At 42.0% G+C, this 14,267-nt stretch overlaps 1 protein-coding gene across 1 annotated transcript in view; it reads right to left on the bottom strand.

The window, feature by feature from the left end:
• The window catches only part of timeless (timeless circadian clock), a 29,099-nt gene extending 22,852 nt beyond the window's left edge, over window positions 1-6,247 (bottom strand). Inside the window, 1 exon segment of the mRNA XM_029683100.2 lies at window positions 6,090-6,247. The gene's annotated coding sequence lies outside the window, so the exon portion shown is untranslated.
• Between the last annotated feature and the right edge of the window lie 8,020 nt (window positions 6,248-14,267).

Raw genomic sequence — 14,267 nt, 5'->3', positions numbered from 1 at the left:
CTTTCATACATTGAGTACCAATGTATATTTAAAATGTTTCCATTTGCCTACAATCTCACTTCTCGGAACATAAACAGTGTGGATTTAGGGTAAATTGTTTCGGTTTAATGTAGAATACATGTCCATGCTGTCTAAAGCTGTAATAACGTATCCCAAAAAGTGAACTTAAAAACACAACATTACCGAAATGTACACTGCATTCGGAAAGTATTACGTTACAGCCTTGTTCTAAAAATGGATTAAATTACCTTTTTTCCTCATCAAGGCAAAGATCTTGGGAAGGGTACCAAAAAAATGTCAGCAGCATTGAAGGTCCCCAAGTACATAGTGGTCTCCATAATCCTTAAATGGAATAAGTTTGGAACAAACCAAGACACTTCCAAGAGCTGGCCGCCCAGGCCAAACTGAGCAATCGGGGGAGAAGGGCCTTGGTCAGGGCGGTGAACAAAAACCCGATGGTCACTCTGACAGAGCTCCAGTGGAGATGAGAGAACCTTCCAGAAGGACAACCATCTTTGCAGCACTCCACCAATCAGGCCTTTATGGTAGGGTGGCCAGAAGGAAGCCACTCCTCAGTAAAAGGCACATGACAGCCCGCTTGGAGTTTGCCAAAAGGCACCTAAAGGACTCTCAGACCATGAGAAACAAGATTATCTGGTCTGATGAACCCAAGATTTAACTCTTTGGCCTGAATGCCAAGTGTCACGTCTGCAGGAAACCTGGCACCATCCCTACTGTGAAGCATGGTGGTGGCATCATCATGCTGTGGGATGTATTCAGCAGCAGGGACTGGAGGACCAGTGTTGAGGGAAAGATGAACTGAGCAAAGTACTGAGAGATCCTTGATGAAAACCTCCTCCAGAGTACTCTGGACCTCAGACTGGGGCAAAGGTTAACCTTCCAGCAGGACAACATCCCTAAGAATACAGCCAAGACAACGCAGGAGTGGCTTCAAGACAAGTCTTTGAATGTCCTTGAGGGGCCCTGCCAGAGCCCAGACTTGAACTTGATCAAACATCTCTGGAGACACCTGAAAATAGCTGTTCAGCAACACTCCCCATCCAACCTGACAAAGCTTGAGAGGATCTGCAGAGAAGAATGGGAGAAACTCCCCAAATACAGTTGTGCCAAGCTTGTAACGTCATACCCAAGAAGATGCAAGGCTGTAATTGCTGCCAAAGAGATTTCAACAAAGTACCGAGTAAAGGGTTTGAATATCTATGTAAATGTGATTTCAATTTTGTATTTTTAATAAATTTGCAAAAACAATGTTTTTGCTTTGTCATTATAGGGTATTGTGTGTAGAATTATGAGGGAAAATAACAATTTTATCAATTTTAGAATGAGGCTGTAAGATAAAATGTGGAAAAAGTCAAGGGGTCTGAATACCTTCCAAATGCACTGTATACTACTAAAAAAAATGTATACTCTTTCCCCTTTTACACACAGTGCATTACTTTTCCAGAAGTTGCGTAAAGGCTCAAAACCAAATTTGACACAAAAACCACACCTGGTTACTGATGAACAAAACATGACAAATACATAGTATCATGAGGACTATAAAGCAGGTTTAAACAAACAGAACGTTAGCTCATCTTATCTATCACATCCTCTCATCATATCAGAACATGAAAAGCCCCACTCTCTGACAGACATGCTTACGGGCTCCCAAGTGGAGCAACAGTCTGAGGCACTGCATCTTAGTGCAGTGTCACTACAGACCCTGGTTCGATCTCGGGCTATATCACAACCGGACATGATCGAGAGTCCCATAGGGCGGTGCACAACTGGCCCAGCATCGTCCGGGTTAGGGGAGGGTTTGGACGGGGAAGGCCGTCATTGTAAATAAGAATTTGTACTTAAACTGACTTGTCTAGTAAAATATTAATAAAATAAATAAGAACTACAGCAGCCCATCCACACAGATCAGAAAGCACTCACACGTTTTGCTCAATGAGCAGCAAGACATTTAAGCAGCCTATGAAAGCCCCCCCCGTTTTTAAACTCTTCAGAAATATGAGCTGTAGTTCTAGTCTAGCTACAAGAATGTGGTCATTCGACACTTTCCTTAAAGCAGAAACGAACAAATGCTAACGCTTGCATTTAGCCCAACATAGACCTCTTATCACTTTACCACCATCTTATCAAACCCTTATATCTGCAGCAATCTTACTGATGTGCCAACCTGATACAACACAAGGAACTAGATGGTAACTTGACATTAAGAATAATTGGTGGGACTTGCTTTGACTCTTTACAAGTATTTTTATGGTAGTGGAAGAAGTTTAAAAATGTTTTACTTAAGCAAAGAAGTTAAATATAGTCAAATAATTTGTCTGATTACTTTGGATAGTGGGGCAATTAGATCACATATTTCTTCACAAAGAACTACTCACTACCACACTTTTTACACTACTACAGTACATGCAAACTGTAATAATAGAGTACAGTAGACAAGGCATTGTTGAAGTTTAAAATACATTTAAACAACTTCTATCCCAAGCATTTATCCCTTATATTTTGTTAATCAAAATGATAAAGCTGTTAAAAGCTATGACTTGAATAGATAAATAGATAATAGCTAAATAGATAAATAGCACAGATAAATAAATAGAGAAATAAAGTATGAACACAGGGATGGAAGACCTAATGGATAGAGGGATAAAACGAGGTTAAGTTAGGCTGGACACATGACATCTTTAACAATGCTTTTTTCTGATTTAAACTAGTTCATTGCATCTGCTGTAGAGCCCAGTTCCATAATATTACCATATGTCCCAGCTGCTTGCCGTAGTTTTAAAGTAATCCTGACAAAACAGGCCTTATTTTAGAGCATTTTTCACCCTGCCAGCTCCTATTAGTTCTATTGAGCATCGTGGCACCAACTCGCCTTCCAAACATTCTATTCCCAGCTTATTGTTTTACGTCACAATGCCTGCTTTGCTATTGTTGGCAATGAGACCTGCCCACCTGTCGTTCGATTCCATTAATTTACTATGGGCTCGCGCTACTGTCCAGCTCAGCCAACGTTCTTTTGGCAGTTTTCAACCTTGGCTAAATTTTGACTCGTTCTATTGTCCAGCCTAGTTAGGTTGAATAGATTGGTATGATAAAGGAATGAACTTATGGTTGAAGGTGTGGATGGTGTGTGTGTGTGTGTGTGGTAGTAGTCATTGCTGTTCTGATTTCAGATTTGAATATCAGAAAAGTAGACAAAGGTGCCATACTCTTTTTGTATTTTATTTCACCTTTATTTAACCAGGTAGGCCAGTTGAGAACTAGCAAAGCAGTGCGACACAAACAACAGAGTTACACAAACAAAACGTACAGTCAATAACACAATAGAAAAATCTATATACAGTGTGTGCAAATATAGTACGATTAGTGAGGTAAGGCAATAAATAAGCCATAAGGGTGAAATAATTACAATTTAGAAATTAAACACTGAAGTGATAGATGTGCAGAAGATGAATGAGCAAGTAGAGATACTGGGGTGCAAAGGAGCAAAAAAATAAATATGGGGATGTAGTTGGGTGGGCAATTAACAGATACAGTTGCAAAGATCAGTAAGCTGCTCTGACAGCTGATGCTTAAAGTTAGTGAGGGAGATAAAAGACTCCAGTGATTTTTGCAATTCGTTCCAGTCATTGGCAGCAGAGAACTGGAAGGAGAGGCGGCCAAAGGAGAAGTTGACTTTGGGGATGACCAGTGAAATATACCTGCTGGAGCGTGAGCTACGGGCGGGTGCTGCTATGGTGATCAGTGAGCTGAGATAAGGCGGGGCTTTACCTAGAAAAGATTTATAGATGACCTGGAGCTAGTGAATTTGCCGACGAATATGAAGCGTCCAGCTCCAGAAATTTTTAAGACATTTCAAACTGGAAAATGAAGCAGTCACTGTTTTAACTAAACACCGCTCTCTTCTCTCTCTTGTGCAGGAACGGGAACCAGTGTGTCCAGTGCGCGGGCTCACTATAGGTGAGCCCACAACGGTCTGGCGCAACGTGGCCCATCCTGATCTCCTGAATCGGCATCGGGACCTGTCCTGGATGGTCGCCCACGAGATCCTCCCGGTCAGGGCCGTTATGCACTCACGGGGCATGGCGAGGACATCCGCGTGCCCCCGACCAGGCTGCGGCCAAGAAGAGTCGGTGAGGCACATGCTCTGGGAGTGCAGAGCCGCCAGGGACCTGTGGAAGCAGGCCCCCTGATCACCTCGTGTATGCCAGCAGGGGAGGACCTAACACCTCAGCTCGTGCTGTACGGGGTGGGCCAAAGGCCCATTCACCAAGTTCTGGCCCACCCTCACGTGCCTGAAGGAAGCACTGTGGTCCTCCCGTAACCTGCTGGTAGCAAAAAACGTAGAGACCACCCCCCAGGCAGTGGCCATGGTAGCCACGGAAGCCCTGGGGTGGCACGGAAGGAAGGGGGCCTCGACCCCAGGCGAAGGGTCCCCCACAACACCCTAGGTCCCGGCGGCCACGGCCTGACAGCGCTGCGGCGCCTAGGGCGATGCGCCTAGGGGAGGGATCTCCTCTGGGCCCCGAAGGACGGGACGATGATCTATTCAGAAGAGCAGGATGAGGTGAGCTTGATAAAGACTCACCCCGCTCCTGTACAAGCGACCGAAGACAGCTTTTTAACAAAGTGGCTTTTTCACATGTTTTTCATGTCTTAAAAATGTTTTATCTTTGTTAAATCATTCGTACACATTTTAAATGGCTTTTACAGATTTGATGTTTTTACAAGGAAAGTACTCTTATTCATGGTTGTTGTCATTGGTTTTAACAACATGTGCTTTTAACAAATTTAAATGTAAACTTTCAAATGCTGTGTTTTATGCTTTGTTGCCGTTTTTATGTGTATAAATGATGTAAAAAATGTATGAGCTGTTTTTAAAGGAATTGTGCAAATAAAACTTTTCCAAAAGAAAAAAATAAGGGCTCCAACGCAAATGCATATATTTTGCCAACCAGCTGACAATGTGTCAGTCTGTTTTCCAAACAACATATTTACTTTTGGGACTTAATGATTATCATCTCAGACACTTAATAATATTATAATAACGCTGCAATGTATTGAAGTACTATTTCTGCTGACACCAGTGTCGTCACTAGCTAGTTAAGACAGCCACAAAGTAATTTTTTTATTTCACCTTTATTTATGATAAACCCCACCTACTTATTTATTTTGCATCTGATTTTAAACCTTAACCAAAAAAATGTATTAGTAAAAAAACTGCAAAAACAGGGACAGCATTTAGTCACCCGATACAATTCCAATCAGTCAATATAATCGACAACTGTCATCAGAAATCAAGCGATATGAATCAGACAGTGGGGCGCCGCCTGGCCCACTAGTTGGTCAGAAGGTTCAAATCAACGTTTCAAATCGAGATGTAGATGTACTGTAGATCGAATTGCACTCAAAATTGCACTGTTATTCCCTACTATGGGTCATTTTAGCGGGCTATCCCGGGGTAAAAACACTTACAATTCCATTAAGTACCTTTTTGACGAAGGGAAAGGACATCAGAAGATAGTTACAGCACAATAAAAAAAAACATAATTACAGCCTACTCGGAAATTACGATATGAAACGTTGATGTGAACCTTCTGAACTAGTGGGTCAGGCAGCGCCCCACTGTCTGATTCATTACGCGTCGATTATATCGACTGATTGGTTCTATATGGGGTGATTTCGCTTCTGAATGTAGGATGATCACAGAATAGCAGTTGTACTTGTAACTGGATGCAACACACATTCAGTGCTTAGTAAACGACTCCTGGCGGGAAGATACAAGCACACAAGTTTGTATAAACTGGACAGGTATGACTTGACCAGCGTGGTTGGCCAGGGAACATTAGCTAAATGAAGCAAATGTTATCAACGCATTTCACTCCACTGTTATGAAAGATTAAACAGGTATGACACGCACACATTATAACATGATGTATAAGTGATTTTTTTTAAACAAGCAATTCCATCGTTTGCCGATGCGGTGTTTGCTCAGTTAGCTAAGCTAGCAAAAAATACTAATGTTCGTTTACACAATCATTCAATCACACAAAGTTGGCAACTATACATACCAGACCGCGGTGATGGTAAAATGGACCTTTGTGTTCTGACTACAGTTATTAATATATTTCTATAGATATTAACTAAGTAATGAAAATGCCATTTTCACAATAAGAAAAGTCCATATGCACTGTCCAGTTTAGCGCCTAAACTATTCGTGACGATTCTAGACGGATGTTCTTCTTCTTCTATGACGTTTAACGTCGGTTGGCATCCCATATGCTGCATTACCGCCACCTACTAGACTGGAGTACAACTCCCTTATTCTTTGCTTGAAAATAAAAAATGTAATCAATAAATACCCTACCATTTAACAATTTCAAAATTATATAAAATGAAATGAATACCACCCTACTCCACTACTTAAATGTATTTATTCCTACATCATGCCATCATCCTGAAAGGATGGGACATCACCACTTAACACACCCTGTAACTCTTCTGATGTCAAGTCTCGCACACCAAAATACCTCTCTGCTGCCACCACAACCTACATTTTCTGCGACTTCCGTTCCATCCCTGCAGTACAGTTGATAACTTCTGCTATAAATGCCAAAAATCCAATCTTACTGAAACGTATAACTCTTTGGCCTATCCCCCTGTACTGGTATATCTCTACCACTCCCCCCCAACCCATCTTCCTCTACTTTCTTCACTACCTATGACAACGTCTGCACTACTCTAACCCTGGAAACCTCAATCTGCCTCTTTCGCACAGGACATTTCTGATCCCCAGCCCCATGGGCACCCCTACAATTAACACAATCCGCTACTTTCCCCAATACTACACATTCCTTTGTCTCATGCCCTTCTGCACACTTCTCATACCTTGGAGGGAACTCCTACACACTGCTGCCACATGCCCATAAGCTTGACACCTGTAACATCGTAATGTATTCGGCACATACACTCGTACAGTTTATCTTATATATCCTAACTTCACTTTGTCGGGCAAAGACAACTTCAAAACTCAAAAGAACAAACAATGACTTCTGTTTCCTCACTCTCCCCACCCTGTCTGCGTTGCATCAAACGACGAGCATCACATACAGCGGGAATCTTTCCCCTCAACCGGTCAACTTTTATATTTACTGCTACCCAGTTATCCCTCCTTTCATTGGTGCCCTTTCCTTGAGAGTGAGTGAAACAATTCACATTTCTTGCCCCCATTTGTTTTACTCCGAGCACCTTCTCCCTCTGACCAACAGAAATACAAACAATATCACCAGACCACTTCTGGTTACCCTCACCGATTCCACATTACCCAACTCTTTTTTCACCCACCGTGAAACAACAAATGGATTAGCCAAAATGCAAGAGTCCACTTTTTCCATAAACTTCACTCCTACTGCCACAGACTCATCTTTTTCCTGACCCTTGGTGCATACCTCTGTCTCTGATAACTTCACACCTACCACCTCCGATATTTCACCCTCATTCATGTCCATTTCTCCTCCTGTCTTCAGCTCCCTCTGCTTACACTTTCTAACATTCTTCTTTAACAAACCATCTCACTTTTTCCCACAATTTTTATCTGACTCAAGCTCACCCGTTTCTTCCCTCTCTCCCTCTCTTTTTCCCTCCATTCCTCCTCCATTTCCCAAGTATACATCTCCTTATGATAGTACAGCACTTCTCCTGACAACCATCTTGTTCTTGCTTTCTCTAGGGACTCCATTTCCGGTGAGCGGCCACCCTCTCACACCGTTCTCCTAAGCGTCAACGGCGTGTCCTGTCCCGTTTCGCATTCACGAAAAACTGGATTCCTATTTCCTAAGAACTGTCTAGACGGATGTTCACAGTATTGGTTAGTTCTTAAAGGGACCAACACACACAATGATCAAAACCTGGTAGCTTGCTACATTGTATAACTACTGCCTGCTCAGGCTGTCCACACTTGACACTTACATGCAACTTCTGCTATCAGAATATGAAGATTCAGCCTCTTCTCATAGACTAGACATAACATAGTAAACGTAAATCTGGGATACTCAAACTCAGTGGCGATTTTAGCATGTCGGTCTCAGTGGCCGTCAGTGCCGTTTAAGATGAGAGAGGATGATTTTGAGCATGGCCTTATTTCTATTACAGAATATTGGAGGACTCTCATTCATATTCAATTTACCCAGTTCAATGTAACAGCGATAGGTTTAGGCTCTACATGATACTCACATTTTCCCAATACCCATCATGAGGTTGCTACAACCTAGCCTATGAAAGTTTACAACTTTGTCACGCCCTGATCTGTTTCACCTGTCCATGTGCTTGTCTCCACCCCCTCCAGGTGTGGCCCATCTTCTCCACTTATACCTGTGTTTTCTGTCTGTCTGTACCAGTTCAAGTCAACCAGTGGTTTGTTTCTGTGCCTGGGTCAACTACCCCGGCAAAACCCTAACGCCGCTGGGCCAATTGTGCGCTACCCTAATTACTGTGTAAGTCTATGGAGCCTCCTAGGTTTGTGTTGATGTCAATGTACCCAGACGAGGACGGAAGATAGGTGTCCTCCGGCTATACCATGGTGTTACCCTACAGAGTGCTGTTGATGCTAATCAGTTATTTGGTGACGTGATTATATTTAGTATAGTTTTTTCTAAAAATAATAACTTTTTTATGTTTTACAATATGCATTTTTATGAAATTCACTACGGAGGATGGTACTCCCCCTTTCCTCCTCTGAGGTGTCTCCACTGGTCAATCTTGGAAGGACAAACTAAACTATTTTTTTTAAAGATGCATGCCAGCAATGCCACTACACAACACAACAATAAACAATAGATTAATTGCACTATAACGGTGGCGTCAAAAGAAAAACAACCCTCTCAATATCAACTGGAATTACATGGGTCTATTACTGAACTTTTTGTTGAAAATGAATATGTCAATGAGAAGAGACTGTCACTGGCAAACATAGTTACAGACCCAACCACATTATACAGTATAGTATCCTCTCCTGGTCAAGAAAAGCAAATTAGCTCATTTATGCAGCAGCAAACAATACATATTTGTGGGAACATTTTGGCATCAAAGGTGCTTTCAAGACATCTGGGAACTCGAAAAAAACAAGGTCGTCAGTGGTCTTCAGGTCGGAGCTCTAGAAAGAGGCCGAGTACCCTGTTTGTAATTCCGAGTTTGATGACCGTTCAAAATGTATTTTCCCAGTCGGAGCTCGTTCCCAGTTGTCTTGAACTGAAGTCTGAGATTTCCCGGATCCAAGTTTCCAATTGTTTTAAGGTGGCAGAAATCATGCTGGACACGTGTCCAAGTTGTGGCTGAACAACAACATAATAACATACAGCTGGCGGGTTATGCACTCTATCGGCAGGATAGAAAGCAGCCTCTGGTAAGACACGGGGCATGTGTTATGCACTCTATCGGCAGGATAGAAAGCAGCCTCTGGTAAGACACGGGGCCTGTGTTATGCACTCTATCGGCAGGATAGAAAGCAGCCTCTGGTAAGACACGGGGCCTGTGTTATGCACTCTATCGGCAGGATAGAAAGCAGCCTCTGGTAAGACACGGGGCCTGTGTTATACACTCTATCGGCAGGATAGAAAGCAGCCTCTGGTAAGACACGGGGCCTGTGTTATGCACTCTATCGGCAGGATAGAAAGCAGCCTCTGGTAAGACACGGGGCCTGTGTTATGCACTCTATCGGCAGGATAGAAAGCAGCCTCTGGTAAGACACGGGGCCTGTGTTATGCACTCTATCGGCAGGATAGAAAGCAGCCTCTGGTAAGACACGGGGCCTGTGTTATGCACTCTATCGGCAGGATAGAAAGCAGCCTCTGGTAAGACACGGGGCCTGTGTTATGCACTCTATCGGCAGGATAGAAAGCAGCCTCTGGTAAGACACGGGGCCTGTGTTATGCACTCTATCGGCAGGATAGAAAGCAGCCTCTGGTAAGACACGGGGTGACGGCCTATGTATATTTGTAAACAACAAATAGTGCACAATATATCAAATCAAATCAAATGTTGTTAGTCACATGCGCCGAATAAAAGAGTGAAATGCTTACTTACAAGCCCTTAACCAACAATGCAGTTTAAAAAAATATGAGTAAAGAATAAGAAATAAAAGTAACAAGTAATTAAAGAGCAGCAGTAAAATAACAATAGCGAGACTATATACAGGGGGGTACCAGTACAAAGTCAAAGTGCGGGCTCACCGGTTAGTTGAGGTAATATGTACATGTAGGTAGAGTTAGTAAGGTGACTATGCATAGATGATAACAACAGAGAGTAGCAGCGGTGTAAAAGAGGGGAGGGGGCAATGCAAATAGTCTGGGTAGCCATTTGACTAGATGTTCAGGAGTCTTATGGCTTGGGGTAGAAGCTGTTACTGCTGCTCTTTAATTATTTGTTACTTTTATCTCTTACTTTTTTAAGGTATTTTCTTAAAACTGCATTGTTGGTTAAGGGCTTGTAAGTAAGCATTTCACTGTAAGGTCTACTACACCTGTTGTATACGGTGCATGTGACAAATAACATTTTATTTTATTTACAGCATGGCCAATGGATTCAAACTTTTCATGCCCATGCAGTTGCGAGTCAATGTTTACAGTGCATTCGGAAAGTATTCAGACCCCTTGACTTTTTCCACATTTTATTACGTTACAGCCTTATTCTAAAATGGATTAAATTGTTATTTCCCCTCATCAATCTACACACCATACCCTATAATGACAAAGCAAAAACAGGTTTGTTGAAATGTTTTCAAATTTATAAAAAATAAATAAACTGAAATATAACATTTACATAAGACTTCAGACCCTTTTCTCAGTACTTTGTTGAAGCCTCTTTGGCAGCAATTACAGCCTCAAGTCTTCTTGGCTATAACGCTACAAGCTTGGCACAACTGTATTTGGGGAGTTTCTCCCATTCTTCTCTGCAGATCCACTCAAGCTCTGTCAGGTTGGATCAGGAGCATCGCTGCACAACTATTTTCAGGTCTCTCCAGAGATGTTTGATCGAGTTCAAGTCCAGGCTCTGGTTGGGCCACTCATGGACATTCAGAGACTTGTTCCGAAACCACTCCTGCGTTGTCTTGGCTGTGTGCTTAGGGACGTTGTCCTGTTGGAAGGTGAACCTTCGCCCCAGTCTGAGGTCCTAAGCACTCTGGAGCAGGTTTTCATCAAGGATCTCTCTGTATTTTGCGCCGTTCATCTTTCCCTTGATCCTGACTAGTCTCCCAGTCCCTGTCGCTGAAAAACATCCCCACAACATGATGCTGCCACCACCATGCTTCACCGGAGGAATGGTGCCAGGTTTCCTCCAGACGTAACGCTTGGCATTCTGGCCAAATAGTTAAATCTTGGTTTCATCAGACCAGAAAATCTTGTTTCTCATGGTCTGAGAGTCCTTTAGGTGCCTTTTGGCAAACTCCAAGCGGGCTGTCATGTGCCTTTTACTGAGAAGTGTCTTCTGTCTAGCCACTCTACCATGAAGAACTGATTGGTGGAATTCTGCAGAGATGGTTGTCCTTATGGAAGGTTCCCCCATCTCCACAGAGGAACGCTGGAGCTCTGTCAGAGTGACCATTGGGTTCTTGGTCACCTCCCTGACCAAGGTTCTTCTTCACCGATTGCTCAGTTTGGCCAGGCGGCCAGCTCTAGCAAGAGTCTTGGTCGTTTCAATCTTCTTCCATTTAAGAATGATGGAGGCCACTGTGTTCATGGGGACCTCGACACAATCCTGTCACGGAGCTCTACGGACAATTCCTTTGACATCATATGGCTTGGTTTTTGCTCTGACATGCGCTGTCAACTGTGGGACCCTATATAGAGGGTTTTTCTTTATTTGACTATTTTCCACATTGTATAATGATAGTGAAGACATCAAAATGATAAAATATCACATATGGAATCATGTAGTAACCAAAAAAAGTGTTAAACAAACCAAAATATATTTTATATTTTACATTCTTCAAAGTAGCCACCCTTTGCCTTGATGACAGATTTGCACACTCTTGGCATGAATTATTTTCCAACAGTTTTTAAGGAGTTCCCACATATGCTGAGCACTTGTTGGCTGCTTTTCCTTCACTGTGCGATCCAACTCATCCCAAACCATCTCAATTGGGTTGAGGTTCTGGTGATTGTGGAGGCCAGGTCAACTGATGCAGCACTCCATCACTCTCCTTAGTCAAATAGCCCTTACACGGAGGTGTATTGGTTCATTGTCCTGTTGAAAAACAAATGATAGTCCCACTAAGGCGGATCACTGCAGAATTCTGTGGTAGCCATGCTGGTTAAGTGTGCCTTGAACTCTAAATAAATCACTGACAGTGTCAGAGCAAAGCACCCCACACCATCACACCTCCTCCTCCGTGCTTAACGGTGGGAGATCATCCGTTCACCTACTCTGCGTCTCACGAAGACACGGCAGTTGGAACCAAAAATGTCAAATTTGGACTCATCATACCAAAGGACAGATTTCTACCGTTCCAATGTTCATTGCTCATGTTTCTTGGCCCAAGCAAGCCTCTTCTTATTGTTGGTGTCCTTTAGTAGTGGTTTCTTTGCAGCAATTAACCATGAAGGCCTGATTCATGCAGTGTCCTCTGAATAGTTGATGTTGAGTTGTGTCTGTTACTTGAACTCTGTGAAGCATTTATTTGGGCTTCAAATTCTGAGGCTGGTAACGCTAATGAACTTATCCTCTGCAGCAGAGGTAACTATGGTTCTTCCTTTCCTGTTGCGGCCCTTGTGAGAGCCAGTATCATCATAGCGCTTGATGATTTTTGCGACTGCACTTGAAGAAACGTTCAAATGTCTTTATTTTCCGTATTGACTGACCTTCATGTTCAGTAAAGTAATGATGGACTGTCATTTCTGAATTGCAGAGCGCCAAATTCAAACTAAATTACTAAAAATATTTAATATTCATGAAATCACAAGTGCAATATGGCAAAACACAGTGTAGCTTGTTGTTAATCCACCTTGCATGTCAGATTTAAAAAAAAGCTTTTTAGCGAAAGCAAACCAAGCGTTTAATTTAAGGACATCTCTCTCAGCAGACAAAACATTACAAACAGCTAGCAGCAAAGTAGATTGGTCACGAAAGTCAGAAAAGCACCTTTGATGATCTTCGGATGTTTGCACTCACGAGACTCCCAGTTACACAATAAATGTTCCTTTTGTTCCATAAAGATTATTTTTATATCTAAAATACCTCCATTTGGTTGGCGCGTTATGTTCAGAAATCCACAGGCTCGAGCCGGCACGACGGGGCAGACGAGAATTCCAAATAGTTTCCGTAAAGTTCGTAGAAACATGTCAAATGTTTTTTATAATCAATCCTCAGGTTGTTTTTACAATAAATAATTGATAATATTTCAACTGGACCGTGCTTTCAAAATAGAAGGCACTTCTTCTTTGGATTTTCCTCAGGTTTTTGCCTGCAATATCAGTTCTGTTATACTCCCAGACAATATTTTGACAGTTTTTTCTATCCTAATCTGACAATTATATGCATATTCTAGATTCTGGGCCTGAGAAATAGGGTACGTTTTTCATCCAAACATCAAAATACTGCCCCCTACACTCAAGAGTTTTTTTTTAACAAGACACACCTGTTAATTGAAATGCATTCCAGGTGACTACCTCATGAAGCTGGTTGAGAGAATGCCAAGAGTGTGCAAAACTGTCATCCATACAAAGGGTGGCTACTTTGAAGAATCTCAAATATAAAATATATTTTGATTTGTTTAACACTTTTTTGGTTACAACATGATTCCATGTGTTTTATTTCATAGTTTTGATGTCTTCACTATTATTCTACAATGTAGAAAATAATAAAAATAAAGAAAAACCCTTGAATGAGTAGGTGTGTCCAAACTTTTGACTGGTACTGTATATACATGTATACAGTGGGGCAAAAAAGTCTTTAGTCAGCCACCAATTGTGCAAGTTCTCCCACTTAAAAAGACGAGAGTGGCCTGTAATTTTCATCATAGGTACACTTCAACTATGACAGACAAAATGAGAAAAAAAATCTAGAAAATCACATTGTAGAATTTTTAATGAATTTATTTGCAAATTATGGTGGAAAATAAGTATTTGGTTACCTACAAACAAGCAAGATTTCTGGCTCTCACAGACCTGTAACGTCTTCTTTAAGAGGCTCCTCTGTCCTCCACTCGTTACCTGTATTAATGGCACCTGTTTTAACTTGTTATCAGTATAAAAGAC

The sequence above is a fragment of the Oncorhynchus nerka genome, linkage group LG15, assembly GCF_034236695.1.
Source record: "Oncorhynchus nerka isolate Pitt River linkage group LG15, Oner_Uvic_2.0, whole genome shotgun sequence".
Taxonomy (NCBI): Eukaryota; Metazoa; Chordata; class Actinopteri; order Salmoniformes; family Salmonidae; genus Oncorhynchus; species Oncorhynchus nerka.
The sequence above is the reverse complement of the archived record's forward strand: the minus strand, read 5'-3'. Positions and strand labels throughout refer to the sequence as shown.